Genomic DNA, 12,683 nt, shown 5'->3' with positions numbered 1-12,683 from the left:
TGTTGGGGCCGAACCTCGAAGATCTATTCGACTCTACTGTTCTGTTCTGATGCTCGCCCCTGCCCTCCCAGAACTCTACCAACCTGAGTTTCCTATCTCAGTTTGGGAGGGGCTGCATCGGCAGGACGTCGAGGTGTAGACGAGCGCCAATTGAGATGAGAGGAGGCGAGAGGGTGCAGTGATCCAGTGACAGTGTGTAGTGGATTTTGTCATTTGGTTGCTGATCTGGAGGATTTGCTGAGCAGCAGCACACCTGGATGTAGTGGATTTTGTCATTTGGTTGCTGACGTAGAGGTGCCTGCCGTGTCTCGTGCAATTTGCTGGTCCTTCTGTGGTTTGGGGATCTCAAAAGAAAGTGACATATGTAGATCAATTGACTGCAATGTGTCGTTAGTCCCCTAATTAGATAGCAGTAGTACTGGAGATGTGGTGCTCTGTTCTTGTATGTTGCCATCTTTAGTTCCTTACTTTGTAAGGCTCATATGCATGTTTCTAGCCTTTGAACAGGGTAGATCTGACTTAGCTTTGTGCATCATCTTATACTGAATTTGTCTAACGCTGATGTAACCAATAAAGTAAATGCACTAATATATGTTCGTTTGTCATGCTTAATATACAGGAGGCACCAGCTGGATATTTTGTGACAGAGCAGCGAGATATAGATGGAAATGGCTCAGCTGCCTCATGGTTTCCTTCTCTCTACTTTTCATTTTGACTGTCCTTCATCCAAGCATAAGTTCAGTTTTATTTGTTAAAGCCGGCTACAAGCTGCATCTATATTTGCCTCACTTTTTGATCCATGGGTCCTTAGAGAAAATTGATCCCTTACCTAGCTACACAAATAGTGTAACTGTACGCAGTGAAACAAAATTTTAATCAGTTACATAGACTGAAGGCCCGCTATACAAAGTTCAATGGTGAAATCCGGGTATGTTAAAATGCCAAGTTCTACGAGGAAAGAGGTAATTACATGATCTCATCTGAATGTCCAGTACCTCATTTAACGAGTATATTCTTTTGTAAATTTATTCATTTTTTAAAATTTCTTTGCTGAATGTCCAGTACAACATAAACCCGAGATTTGCTTAGTTTGGTATTGAGACTATGTGCAGTGCAGTTTACGTACCTAACGGACTTGCCTTCAAAAATCAAGATTGGCGGACTGCAAAGTAATTCACCAAGCTTGGTTGAATAACTAAATGTACTTTTGTTTGATCTCAGGCTGCCGCATATGTATTAGCAAGATGACATTAACACACTGGTTTAGTAAAAAGGTGCAGCAATTTGCGTGATATGATATTGAACATTATTTCGTGATTCCTCATCTTAGCAAAATAGTATGTTTGATGCTTTTAGTCATAAAAATAAACCCTAATAATTGTAGATATACGGGATTGTTTCTACAAAGAAGTCTCACGGAAGTTGTGGAAACAGTGGGTACGGTTGGTGTAAAAAAATTCTTCCATATTTGCACTTCTTGTATTTGCATGATTCTCTCCGGATTCAACCTATTGACAGACATTGTTTTGTACTCCTCTGTTCAAGCATATAAGAGCTATTAGGAATAACCTAAGTCATAAAAGAAGTTTATGAATAAGTTACTCTTTCTTTTTTAAATAACTGGCAGGAGAACTTACTTTTCTGGCTATTGTATGAATAATGTCGTCCATTTTTCTTCTGCAGTTATTATATTTGCACTGGATTCCATATTTGCATTGGGTTCCGTATTTTCACTGGGTTCTATATTTTGCAGAGGAGTTGTTTCTCAGAATGTGTCCATCTTCCCCCTTATCGTTTCAGATGTCAGAGTTCTTGTCTTGGTAATAAGTTGAAGGAGCAAGTGATAATCGCATTGATTTTCTTCATTCGTATTTTTAATATGCCTGATGAATTTATATGGTGGGTTGGTGGATTCGTAAGAAGTGGATCTGTGATTAACTGAATTTGTTTTCAACCTGAGAAGTTGCAAGTAAACTGCTGGATTTTGCATGCAAGTCATGAAAGGCTCTGCTCATGATTTCTTGGTTGAACTTTGTGGTATCCTTCATGGATGGTCGTTTTAATCCCTCATGGTAAATTCTTTGTTCCGTCGCTGAATGCAAAATAATATGTAGTTCGGATCTTATGCATTTTCTTGGTGAAAGTCTTTGCATTTCATCTTTTAAGATTGTTAAGTCAAAATTTTCTGCTCAATATTTAGATTGTTATTTTATTATGCTACAGGAAGTCCAACATGCCTTTTTCTCTTTCATGAGTTGATGCACAGAAGCTGCTTGATGAAATAGTTAAAGGAGAGTTTCGGTTTTGACTGCAACTATTAAGTTTTAGATATCATCAGAACTTTTGGTGATTTTTTTTATATGTTACATTCTAGCGTAGCACCTTTACATGTAGTTCTTGATCACATATTTTATTCCATTACATTGGTCATAGATTTGTGTATCATGATATTATTGTGGAAGACGGTGTGCATTGTGATATGCAAGTAGGCAGCTTCTTCTCTGTATACTATCACTTTTGGTGCAGAGATATGAGTGACAAGCTGGTGATATTGTGTTGGCACTGGGTGACCGTATTTTAACTTTATGTCAGCTTTGTCAAGCTGATCTTGGCATCACCGCAAGTAATATTTGGTAAGAGTTTGATGATCCAAAGTTTCTATATGACCTAGCATACTGAGTTTTGTTCCCTGTGAAGTTGTCATATGAGTGAACTGTTCAGGTGAAGTGCCTTGGAAATTTCTGAGCAATTTCTCCTTCCTCCCCTCATGCATGGCTGCTTCACTACATTGACCAAATTATTTCTTTCTATCGTGCTGTGTCTTGAGTTTTTGCACACAACTTTAGATAGTCTCATGTGGTTAGTTTGGCCACATGGTTATATCGATGAAGGAGGAGATCCAAAAACAATTGTCGGTTAAAGAATTGAGGGAAACCTGATGGTTCTATTGTGCACTCCTTGTTCATTTTGTTAGTTTGTAAGTATAAAAAGCCACATAGACAGGTGGAGCTATGTAAAACACTAAATTTTCATATGTGAGATGATATACATGATTTTTATCTCTTTGTTTATTCAAATTTTCTTTTTTGATCTCAATGTTTGAGAGATGATTCCAGTACTATATATATTGTTTGAGCTTCAATAATAACTCTATGTATATCGTGATGGGAATATGCTAATTCTTGTTGAGCGAACAAAGGCAACGTGCATCTCCTTGCATAAACACATCAAACATTGATCTAGAAAAGGGGTGACATCTACAGGGTGAATAATGGTACCTTTAGACATACCCCCTCGACTGATTAGGAAGACACTTTCAAAGTATGGCAGTATAGATTGTTTTACTTAAGATCGTTGCAATGGTGAAAATAAAAATAGCCGTGGCAACGCACGGGCATTCAACTAGTTTATAAAATGGGGGAATTATCCGAAATTATAGCTAGAGCAGCTATGGAGATAGGTGCCAGTAAAATGCCAATACCTCGTCAATTTATTCGATTACTCTCCAGCGAGGTGGCGCAAACGGACCGACCAGTCCGCTCCGGATGGGCCCCAAATTTAGGAAACCGATCCGTCGGGCCAGACGCTACGTGGACAGCGCACCTCCGGCCGCGCGTGCCTCGAACCCACCTGGAAGCGACCCGTTGGCGGAAGGCTGACCGGCGGCAGCGTTTGCCATCAAGGGGAGGAGTCTATGCCGAGGGCAGTTCTCGGCGTAGCTTTAACGTCGTGACAATGCCGTCATGGCCTGGCTTTGGAGCGGAGTACGCCGAGGGTAGCCGTCGGTGTAGCGTTGCCTACGCTAAGGGCGCCGCTACGCCGACGGCTCTATTGGTGGGCTGGCCTGACCGGGCCATACGTCGATGCGCCCAACTTTTGGCCGTCGGCGTATCAGCATGGCGTCGGCGCCTTGCGCCATTCCTGTAGTGTAGGGGACACATGCATTTCTGAAATAAAAGAAATTCACTAGTTGTTCGTGTCCATCTTTTTTGCCATGTTATTTATCTTTCAATAACGAGCACAACTAACGATTTGTTGTGATGAATCTACAAGAACGGTATCTGAGTAAGGTAACTCTTGAAAAGGTGATCCTTCGTTGATTATAGATCCTTAACTGATCATATATTAATTCTGAGCAAACTTGTGCATTCTCTAATGAACAACTACCAATATGCTTGTGAGGCTGCTGCTGTGCTTCTGCTATTTCTTGAACATGCCCAACTTAAAATAATTATAAATTCGTTGCCCAAACTAATTCATTTTTCTATGAAGCAATCGGTTTGTCTAGGTCGAATGTTGATCACAAATACATAGTTCAGTTGATCAAATCATGATTAGTTGAACAAAATGGTGTTTCCCTTCTATCTGACTGTCATTATTACCACAAATCTTTTCTGGAGAAATAAACATTTTTTGTGTATCCTTTGATTTGTTCCGCTTCACCGTCATCTTTTTTTGGGCATTATCAATTTAGGAGTTAACAAATAGTGCCCTCTGTGTTTCTGGTCTTCTGGATTTGATTTCCAATTTTTGTTTGATGTGATGAATGCTTGTTTGTGCGAGCTCGTGGCCGTCGGGTGGATGGGTTTCTAGTGTGTCCTCTTCAAAAGGCCTTCTGATGAAACATGACTTCCCGCTGAAGAGATGCAGGATCATTGTGTGTGGCTCCTGAATATTGTTGATGAGCTCTGTGATATCCTCTGGTGCTAATGCTCATACGCTGTGTGCCATGTTGCACTCCAACAACGAGTGCACCCATGAGTGGCTGCCCACAATGGCGCATGCGCTCTGATGTGCCGTACTGCCATGTTCCAATGGTGGAGCACGTCCGCCGGTGGTAGAGATTGCCTCGCTAGGCGACATAGGAAGACGCAGATTTTGGATAGTCAACCACATTGGCGGCGTTATAGTTATGACACACGTCGTCAAGAGTGCAATACGCAGGTATGCCACCACCGCTATTTTGGCCAAATACCGGCGGCATGACATTTTTAAGTTGTGTTGTTACTATTTTTTACGTCTATGAGCTATTTTCTACTAGTGCTAGCATGACGACTGGCCAGGATAAATGGCTGACATGCGCACGTCGGTAAAGGACACCACCATCGTCGGCGTCCCCTATGACTCGGACGTATAGTTTAGGTTTAAGGTGAATTAAACTTTGGTTGTATTCACACTCCTCTAGGACGCACACGCCACGGTGAAGAGCCGGTGGGATCTTAAAGCCACATCAATATTGCTTGCAACTACATCTCAATTTTTTTTGCTAACAACTACTTACGGAGTAGTATAAAATCCGTCACCACTGCCTCTACTACTGCTCATCCACCTCCCCCATCTTCTACGAACTATTCAGCTCTACCCGCGCCTAGCTCAAACCTCCTAAGATTCGATTGGACACCTGCAAGGCATGAGTGGTTTCCACTCCGATGGTATCGTATTGTGTGCTAGTGACATTGTTATGCTTGCTTATCCGGTTAGATTATTGTGTTACCCAAACTTGTTTCATCAGATTTTCCCGCAATGGATGTGAATTTAGGGATGGGAGGTCTCGGAAGATGTAGCGTGCTTTGCTTGCTAGGAATCGGTCGTACAGTAGGAAGAGTGAGTACGCCGCTACCGTGTCGAGGTGGATGCAATTCATAGAGAATAGCATCATCTTCGAATGCATGAGCTGTAGAGTCCATGTTTAGTCTATGAAGCCCCTAATAATGTACATTATTTTCTTATGCAATGGGATGGAGTTCGTATGGAGGATCGACCGTTCTGTATTGTCGTGTTGTAGATGCTCTGTTTAGTCGATGGTATGCGGTTTGCTGTGATGATTATGCAAGGACGGTATTTGATCAATGATTATAACCTTCGCGTGTGTATTACCCAATTCGAGACTAATATCCGAGCTAACCCATTGATTTTTTTGTGCCTAATCTTTTGAAATGTGGAAACCATCCTCCAAGTTGTGCTCATTAAGTATTATTTATTAGTATTCTACGGATTGTATTATTCTGTTCGATGTGATTTTTTGATTTAATTAATATTAATCGGGTTGCAATGTAGAAGCTATTTGTGCCTTGGCGACTAAAACTTTATCCTTAAGTAGGTTGCCTCACAACGGTGCAAACTATTTGCTAAAATGTATTCATCGGTTATATTCTCCTAAGTGTTCAGAACATGCTTACAGCTCGTTTGAATTTGATTCAAATGAATGATATATGAATTTTGTTAGATTTTAATCCTTAAGAACTTTTTGTATGTGCACTGTTTGATTCGTAGTATTGGAATCCTTAGGAATGCATGGGATTTTTAGCTATGGGATTGTACTGCACGATATTTTGTAGGAAAATTTCCATCCACTCAAGCCCCATATTACAATTCCTTCGCTTTTCCGATGAGTCAAATTCTCCTTGAAGAAATTTCATGTAGGTTCTGAACCCTATAAGATTCAACTGAACATGACATTCTAATCCTGCAACTTTTTTATTTCTATGTTCTATTAATCAAACCCTAACTATGACTATTATTTAGGTTCTTTTTGCTATGATGAATCACAAGGACGATATGTGAGCAAGTTGGCTATTGAAAAAGGCACCGTTCATATTTTGATCATATACTTTGAGTAAACATGCACAAATCATATTTTGACAGCAACAATCTACAAGCTGTTTGTCCTTTTGGACTAGAATATATCCTAGTTAGTCATTTTCCAACGATATTCTATTTCCGTGTTGTGTGTTCTTCATCATTAAAATCTAGGCCATGTACTTAATTTGTTTATGGGTTACTTAACTTTTCCTTTTTCCCTTGTTTGATTGCTCCGATGATTCAGGCTGACAGTATCTGAGTAAGTTAGCTCTTGAAAAAAGGCCTCATTAATTAATTAATAAACCTAAACTGATCATATATTCTAAGCAACACATGCAACTTTAAAATCAAAAGCAATTCCCAAGTCGTTGGTGCTTTTAGAGTAGACTGATATATCTTCTTGTTCATGTCATCTATCTTGAAATAATGAGCACACCTACCTATTTGCTGTGATGAATCTAACAAGGACGCTATCTGAGAAGGTGATCCTTCATTGATTACCAGGTTAAGTGTGTTGAATCTAACATAAAAAAAAGGTACCAAAGTAGCTCTGAAAAGATGCTCCTTCATTGATTACACAACCTAAACTGATCATATATTTTAAGCAAACAGGTACAATCTAATGAATAACTTGTGGTTTCCTTGGCATACTCCTGCTATTTATAAACATTTTGTCCTATTTGAAACAATGATAAATTTGATGCCTTCACGGGGTCGTTTTCTCAAGCGCGATAGGTTTGTCTAGGTCAAATGATGATCCCAAGTGCACAATTCTGAGAGTTGTTTGCATAAAATCACCATAATTCTAGCCAAATTCCTACTTTGGTACCTTTTTATGTTTTGTTGAAAAAAAAGATCCACCATAGTTTTGTTGAAGTTTTTGCAAAAAGCACTAAACATGGATTGGCAACGAATTGATGATATTTATGAATGGTGGGACCCACCTGCCAGGAATAATTTGTTGACGTGGACGAGGACCCACTTGTCAGCTCACATTCAAAAAAAGAAAACCCAAAAAAACAAGGTGTTAGGTGTTAGATGTAGGTAGGGGGAACTGGCAGCCACCAAACCTTTTTCATCCCCAATCCGCGGCCCCCGTTGACAGTTGGAAATGCAGAATTCTGGCAACCACCTCGCCTACGGAGGCAAACAAAAACTAGCAACATGCTCCACCACCTCGCCTACCACGAGCAGATCATCAAGATCTTCCTCATCTCCGACCTCTGTCAACATTGTCGCTCCCTCGCGCCGCCTCCACACGCTCTCCTACGTTCGCCTAGCTGACCTAGAACCTCCGCCGTACCATCATCTTTCTCCCCGACAAAAGAATCGAGCTAGAGTGGAGTGGGTCGATGGCCATACCACATCTTGTCAAGCTCCAGCTACTACTTGTTGTCGATGTACGATGTTTTATGTCATCTATGCGTCTCCCCTGCCCTCGCCGACTTCTGATGAAGCTCGAGGGAGAGTTCCCAGTTCGGAAGGACCTCCTCCCGTCCTCCTCTGCGTCCCATAGCTCCCGACCTTCGTCTGCCTCCGCTCGGGGGGGGGGGGTCATTGGGATCACGATCGATGACCATAGGGCCCGTGCGCAGACTGTTCGACGCGAGGTTCCGCGCTCGCCTATATCCGCGTGCTCCCATGCTCCGCTGCATGGTCACTGGCATCTTTCTGCCACGGTGCAAGGTAGCCTAGTGAAAATGTGAGCTGACAGGTGGATCCCAGTGCCCTTCAGCAAACTGGCCCTGACAGGTGGGTTCCATTGATCAGAAATAGCATCAATTCGTTGTCAACCAAGAATTGTAATTATTTAGTTATTTATTCTATATTTGTAATTCTTATATTTTTTAATCTGTTTGTTTTTCTTATTGTCGATCCATAGTAATTTCTGATTCTAAAAAGGGCATCGGTCTTTCTATAAAACAAAAAGGGGGCCAATACTTTCTTTTTTGTAATGGTAAGTATCGAAGAGAAAGATTCATGGATGAAGCGAGAATAAAATAAAAAATTGCAAAAAAGAGATCCGATTAAAGCAATTGGTGTTTCGTGTTTGCTGCAGTCTTAGAAGGGATTGATTAGTCAGATTCACAATCTTCCTCAGTTGGCTGGCTGGAAAGTGAGTGATATTTCTAACTTAAGGCTTTGTTGGTGAATGATCCAACGCCTACCCCCCTCCTCTCACGAGTTTAGTGTTTATTTGCAGAACTTCAACAGAATGTAGTAGTTTTTTTTTGCCGCAAAAATAAAAGATGGTATCAAAGCACAAATTTAACTTAAATATCTTTTTATTTTTCTTATTGTCGATCCATAGTAATTTCTGATTCTAAAAAGGGCATCGGTCTTTCTATAAAACAAAAAGGGGGGGAGTACTTAATTTTTTTTGTAATGGTAAGTATCGAAGAGAAACATTGATGGATGAAGCGAGAATAAAATAATTTTTTTTTGCGAAAAAGAGATCCGATTAAAGCAATTGGTGTTTCGTGTTTGCTGCGGTCTTAGAAGGGATTGATTAGTCAGATTCACAATCCTCCTCAGTTGGCTGGCTGGAAAGTGAGTGATATTTCTAACTTAAGGCTTTGTTTGTGAATGATCCAACGCCTACCCCCTCCCCTCACGAGTTCAGTGTTTATTTGCGGAACTTCAACAAAATGTAGTAGTTTTTTTTTCCGCGAAAACAAAAGATGGTATCAAAGCACAAATTTAACTTAAATATGGTGATTTTATGCTAACAACTCTAATATGAGCCTCAGAAAATGCATCTGGCCGACCCATAGTGACTAGGCTGTCCGCGGAGACGCAAACGCGGCCTAAATATGCGCCTCAGATGCATCTTAGCGAACGCTGCGCGTTGCACCGAGTGACTGCGCTTGTGGGCAGTGACAAAGGTAAGCAAAACAGTTCCTCGTTACTATTGATTGGCCAAAAGGTCCATCTTTACAGAGATGGTTAGTCCAGTTAACCTAAAACTACGACGACCGTACCCACTCGCCGTCGTGCGCGCCTGCTATGGGTGGGTTACTCGCAGTCATGCAGCCTACTACTGGTTTCCGGAGTGGCTTGAGGGGCCAGCGCCATCGTCAGAACGCATCCGAGTGATGCCCTCCTTGCGTCGTGCACGCCGCTGAACGACCTCCTCATCCTGCCGCCTGCGGCATTCGACGACCTCAGCCAAAGAGGAGTCCTAGTGGACTCTCTTCTCCCCCTCCACCGTCTGCATCTTCTCAGGCGTGCCAGTACCGGTGATGAGGCTTCGCTTCGGCAGTCTGCTCCATGTTAATGGCGTTGCCTTGCCTGCCGAGCGGCCGCCACCCACCTCTACTAACGAATTTAATGGCGATGCCACGCGTGCCACGCTCCTCGGTTGACTTTGGCGTATATAAACAAGGGCGTGCACTCGACTACCTCATCTCATCTCCTCCACACAAACCCTAGCCACCGCACAACCTCCACCGTAGCGTCACTCCCTACAAGCATGCGAGGGAATCCATGGCTGGTCTAGGTGGCCACCGAGGCGGTCGACGCTGCGGGTGTGGTCGCCGTGGTCGGGCCGTGATGGCAGCATCACCCCGCCTCTAGCCGTCGCTTGCTTCGTCGTTGTCTTCGGAGGAGGCGAGGTGCTTCGAGTTCATCCTCCGCATCAATGAGGACCCCCTCGACATCAAGCGGCTGCCGGCCGAGTTCGTCGATGGCGCCGAGCTGGCTGAGTTGCAGCAGATGCGGCTTCTGCCGGTGGCCTGTCGAGATCTTGTTCGATGAGCAGGGCAAGGTGTACATGCACACCGGTGGGACAAGTTTGCCCACGCTCACAACCTCGAGGCCGGATGCCTGCTCACCTTCCTCTACGAAGGCGACCTCGAGATGATCGTCAAGGTGTTCGACAAGACATCCTGACACTACCACACAGACGAGTCCGGCGAGAACACGAACATCTAGTGTTGTTCAAGTGTTCTTTCTTTGCAGCGTAGCCACCGGCAAATTGAACCCACTAGTGTAGGTTTCTGGATGTTCTTCCCGCACATCTAAGAATATAGGCACACATAACCCAGCTGGATTTTACAGTTTGGGCGACTAGGTCTTTGAGAGTGTTCTTTCTTGGCAGCGAAAGAACGGTACCCGCGAGTCCAACACTAGTTAGATTTTATTATTTTCCAATTTTTAAACCATGTTCCAACTGTCTAATTTTTCTATCTATGGTTAAATAAAAAAGGGAAAAAGTAGGTAAAAATATTTATGTGTAGGTCCACTAGGTACCCCAGGCGCAAACGAACGCGCGGTCAAAATCGACCATTTTCGTATCTATGATCCAATGCAAACGAACGAGCGCGACTATTTTAAACGTCTGAAATGCCCTGGTACCCTTACGCTGAAATTTCCCAAGAGAGACTGAACATGTCGAAGGCGGACCAACAACACCCAAGGTACATGCCAGAGTCCAACTGGTTAGACTTCCTTTTCCCAGTTGGAAGTACGCCTACCGAGGCGCCAAGAATTTGGGGCAATCCATCTAAAAAAAAAAAACATCTCAAAAAAAAAGAATTTGGGGCAATCCGTTGTAACGGTGACGCATGTACGCCCACCAAGAAGCTTCCCTAGCCTCAAGCATCGTGTGTGCTATGCTGAGGAGGTTTGGGAGGCCATTAAGGATTGTTATGGCATTCATCTCCAACGTCGTTTCTTCCTATCACCTCGCCAATGGCTGTTTGATGTGCTTGAGAGATGTTCAGGTGTTCAGACAACAGCTATTGCTTTGACCTTCTGGCATTTATGGGAGGCTAGGAATGATGCGAGGAATAATGAGGGGATTATACACCCTCGAAGAATTGTCGAGAAGATCAAGGCATATGTTGATATGGTGGTTCTGCATTGCTTCAAGAAGCCCCGGGCTTCCCGGTGTGAGTCAACGTCATCACCTTTGAAATGGACTCCGCCGCCGGCCGGCACTATCTTGATGAATGTAGACGCCGCTATTTTTGCATCATCTCGACGTATGGGTATTGGTGCTGTGATCCTGGACCATCAAGGAGAATGTTTAGCAGGCTTCAGTGATCATATCCCAGATGTCACGACACCAGAGCTGGCGGAGACGCTAGCCATGAGGCGAGCTCTCTCTTTTGCGCACACTCAGGGTCATCGGTTTCTAATTGTGGCATCTGATTGTCTGTCCCTGATCCATAGGCTTAATGATCCAGCGATGGATTGATCGGGCCTGGGTGCAGTAGTGGCAGATATCAAATTGATGGCGACATCTTTTCAGTATTGCAGCTTCAAGCATATTCCTCGTGGTGGTTTGAATAGTGCGGCTCATCAGTTAGCTCGTTCCAGTGAACTATCTAGTTTTTCTAGTTTTCATGGTGTTGTTCCGGAGTTTATCCGGCAATCTTTATGTACTGATGTTAAAGTTTGAATAAAGAGCGCGCTTTTCCCCTCAAAAAAAAAAGCATCGTGTGTGCCATCCGCGAGCCCAAGAGGAAGCCCAATGCAAAGGAGGACCAAGGCACACCCGTGGCCATCCACTTGTCGCAACAGACGACTGCCGTCAAGCTGGAGCTCGAGGACTCTTTGGTACGACATTGGCATCCAGACGACGCCCCAGCTGCAGACTGGCCGAGCTGCACAACCGCCATGCGCGATTCGGTAAAGGACACATCCATCATCGTCCACCATGACTCACAGGAGTAGTTTAGGTTTAAGATTGATTTAAGTTTTGTTGTATTCACACTAACTTTCTATGAATTTAGCACTTTGTTTAGATATAAGTGTTGTCCAAGAATATATTGAAAAGAACGTTTTGCGTGCCCCTAGACACCCGCCCGCATTTGTACCGACAAGTGTCTGGTTGTCCCCAAACTGGACAACATTTTGAGGCATACATACCATAATTTATTGGCGCGTTCCATGCTCATTTGGCTCTACGCGATGCTTGAAGTACAAAAACACGCAGTGGGATGTGCTTACTCATGAACGCGCTATAACAGACCAGCAGAGGACGTACGTATGTATCTGTGTGCCATTTTTCATACCCAAATTTGAAAGTATGTAGCTTAGTAAATCATAAGTTCCAAATGAGAAAAAATCGCTTCGTGGTCGAATAACTATGCAAC

The 12,683-nt window shown here is 43.2% G+C and overlaps 3 non-coding genes and 1 pseudogene across 3 annotated transcripts; all 4 read left to right on the top strand.

Annotated features, from left to right (window-relative positions):
- The first annotated feature begins 4,029 nt into the window (after positions 1 to 4,029).
- Positions 4,030 to 4,142, top strand: LOC124704851. The gene has a single exon (XR_007003725.1). It is a non-coding gene; the product is annotated as a small nucleolar RNA Z118/Z121/Z120 (small nucleolar RNA).
- Positions 4,143 to 4,284: 142 nt separating this feature from the next.
- On the top strand, positions 4,285 to 4,377 carry LOC124704946. The gene has a single exon (XR_007003806.1). It is a non-coding gene; the product is annotated as a small nucleolar RNA snR60/Z15/Z230/Z193/J17 (small nucleolar RNA).
- A 2,429-nt stretch (positions 4,378 to 6,806) lies between these two features.
- Positions 6,807 to 6,914, top strand: LOC124704856. Its single transcript, XR_007003728.1, has one exon. It is a non-coding gene; the product is annotated as a small nucleolar RNA Z118/Z121/Z120 (small nucleolar RNA).
- Positions 6,915 to 7,023: 109 nt separating this feature from the next.
- Positions 7,024 to 7,193, top strand: LOC124704852 (annotated as a pseudogene).
- Positions 7,194 to 12,683: the final 5,490 nt, after the last annotated feature.

This window comes from Lolium rigidum, chromosome 3 (genome assembly GCF_022539505.1).
Source record: "Lolium rigidum isolate FL_2022 chromosome 3, APGP_CSIRO_Lrig_0.1, whole genome shotgun sequence".
In the NCBI taxonomy this organism is placed as follows: domain Eukaryota; kingdom Viridiplantae; phylum Streptophyta; class Magnoliopsida; order Poales; family Poaceae; genus Lolium; species Lolium rigidum.
The sequence above is the reverse complement of the archived record's forward strand: the minus strand, read 5'-3'. Positions and strand labels throughout refer to the sequence as shown.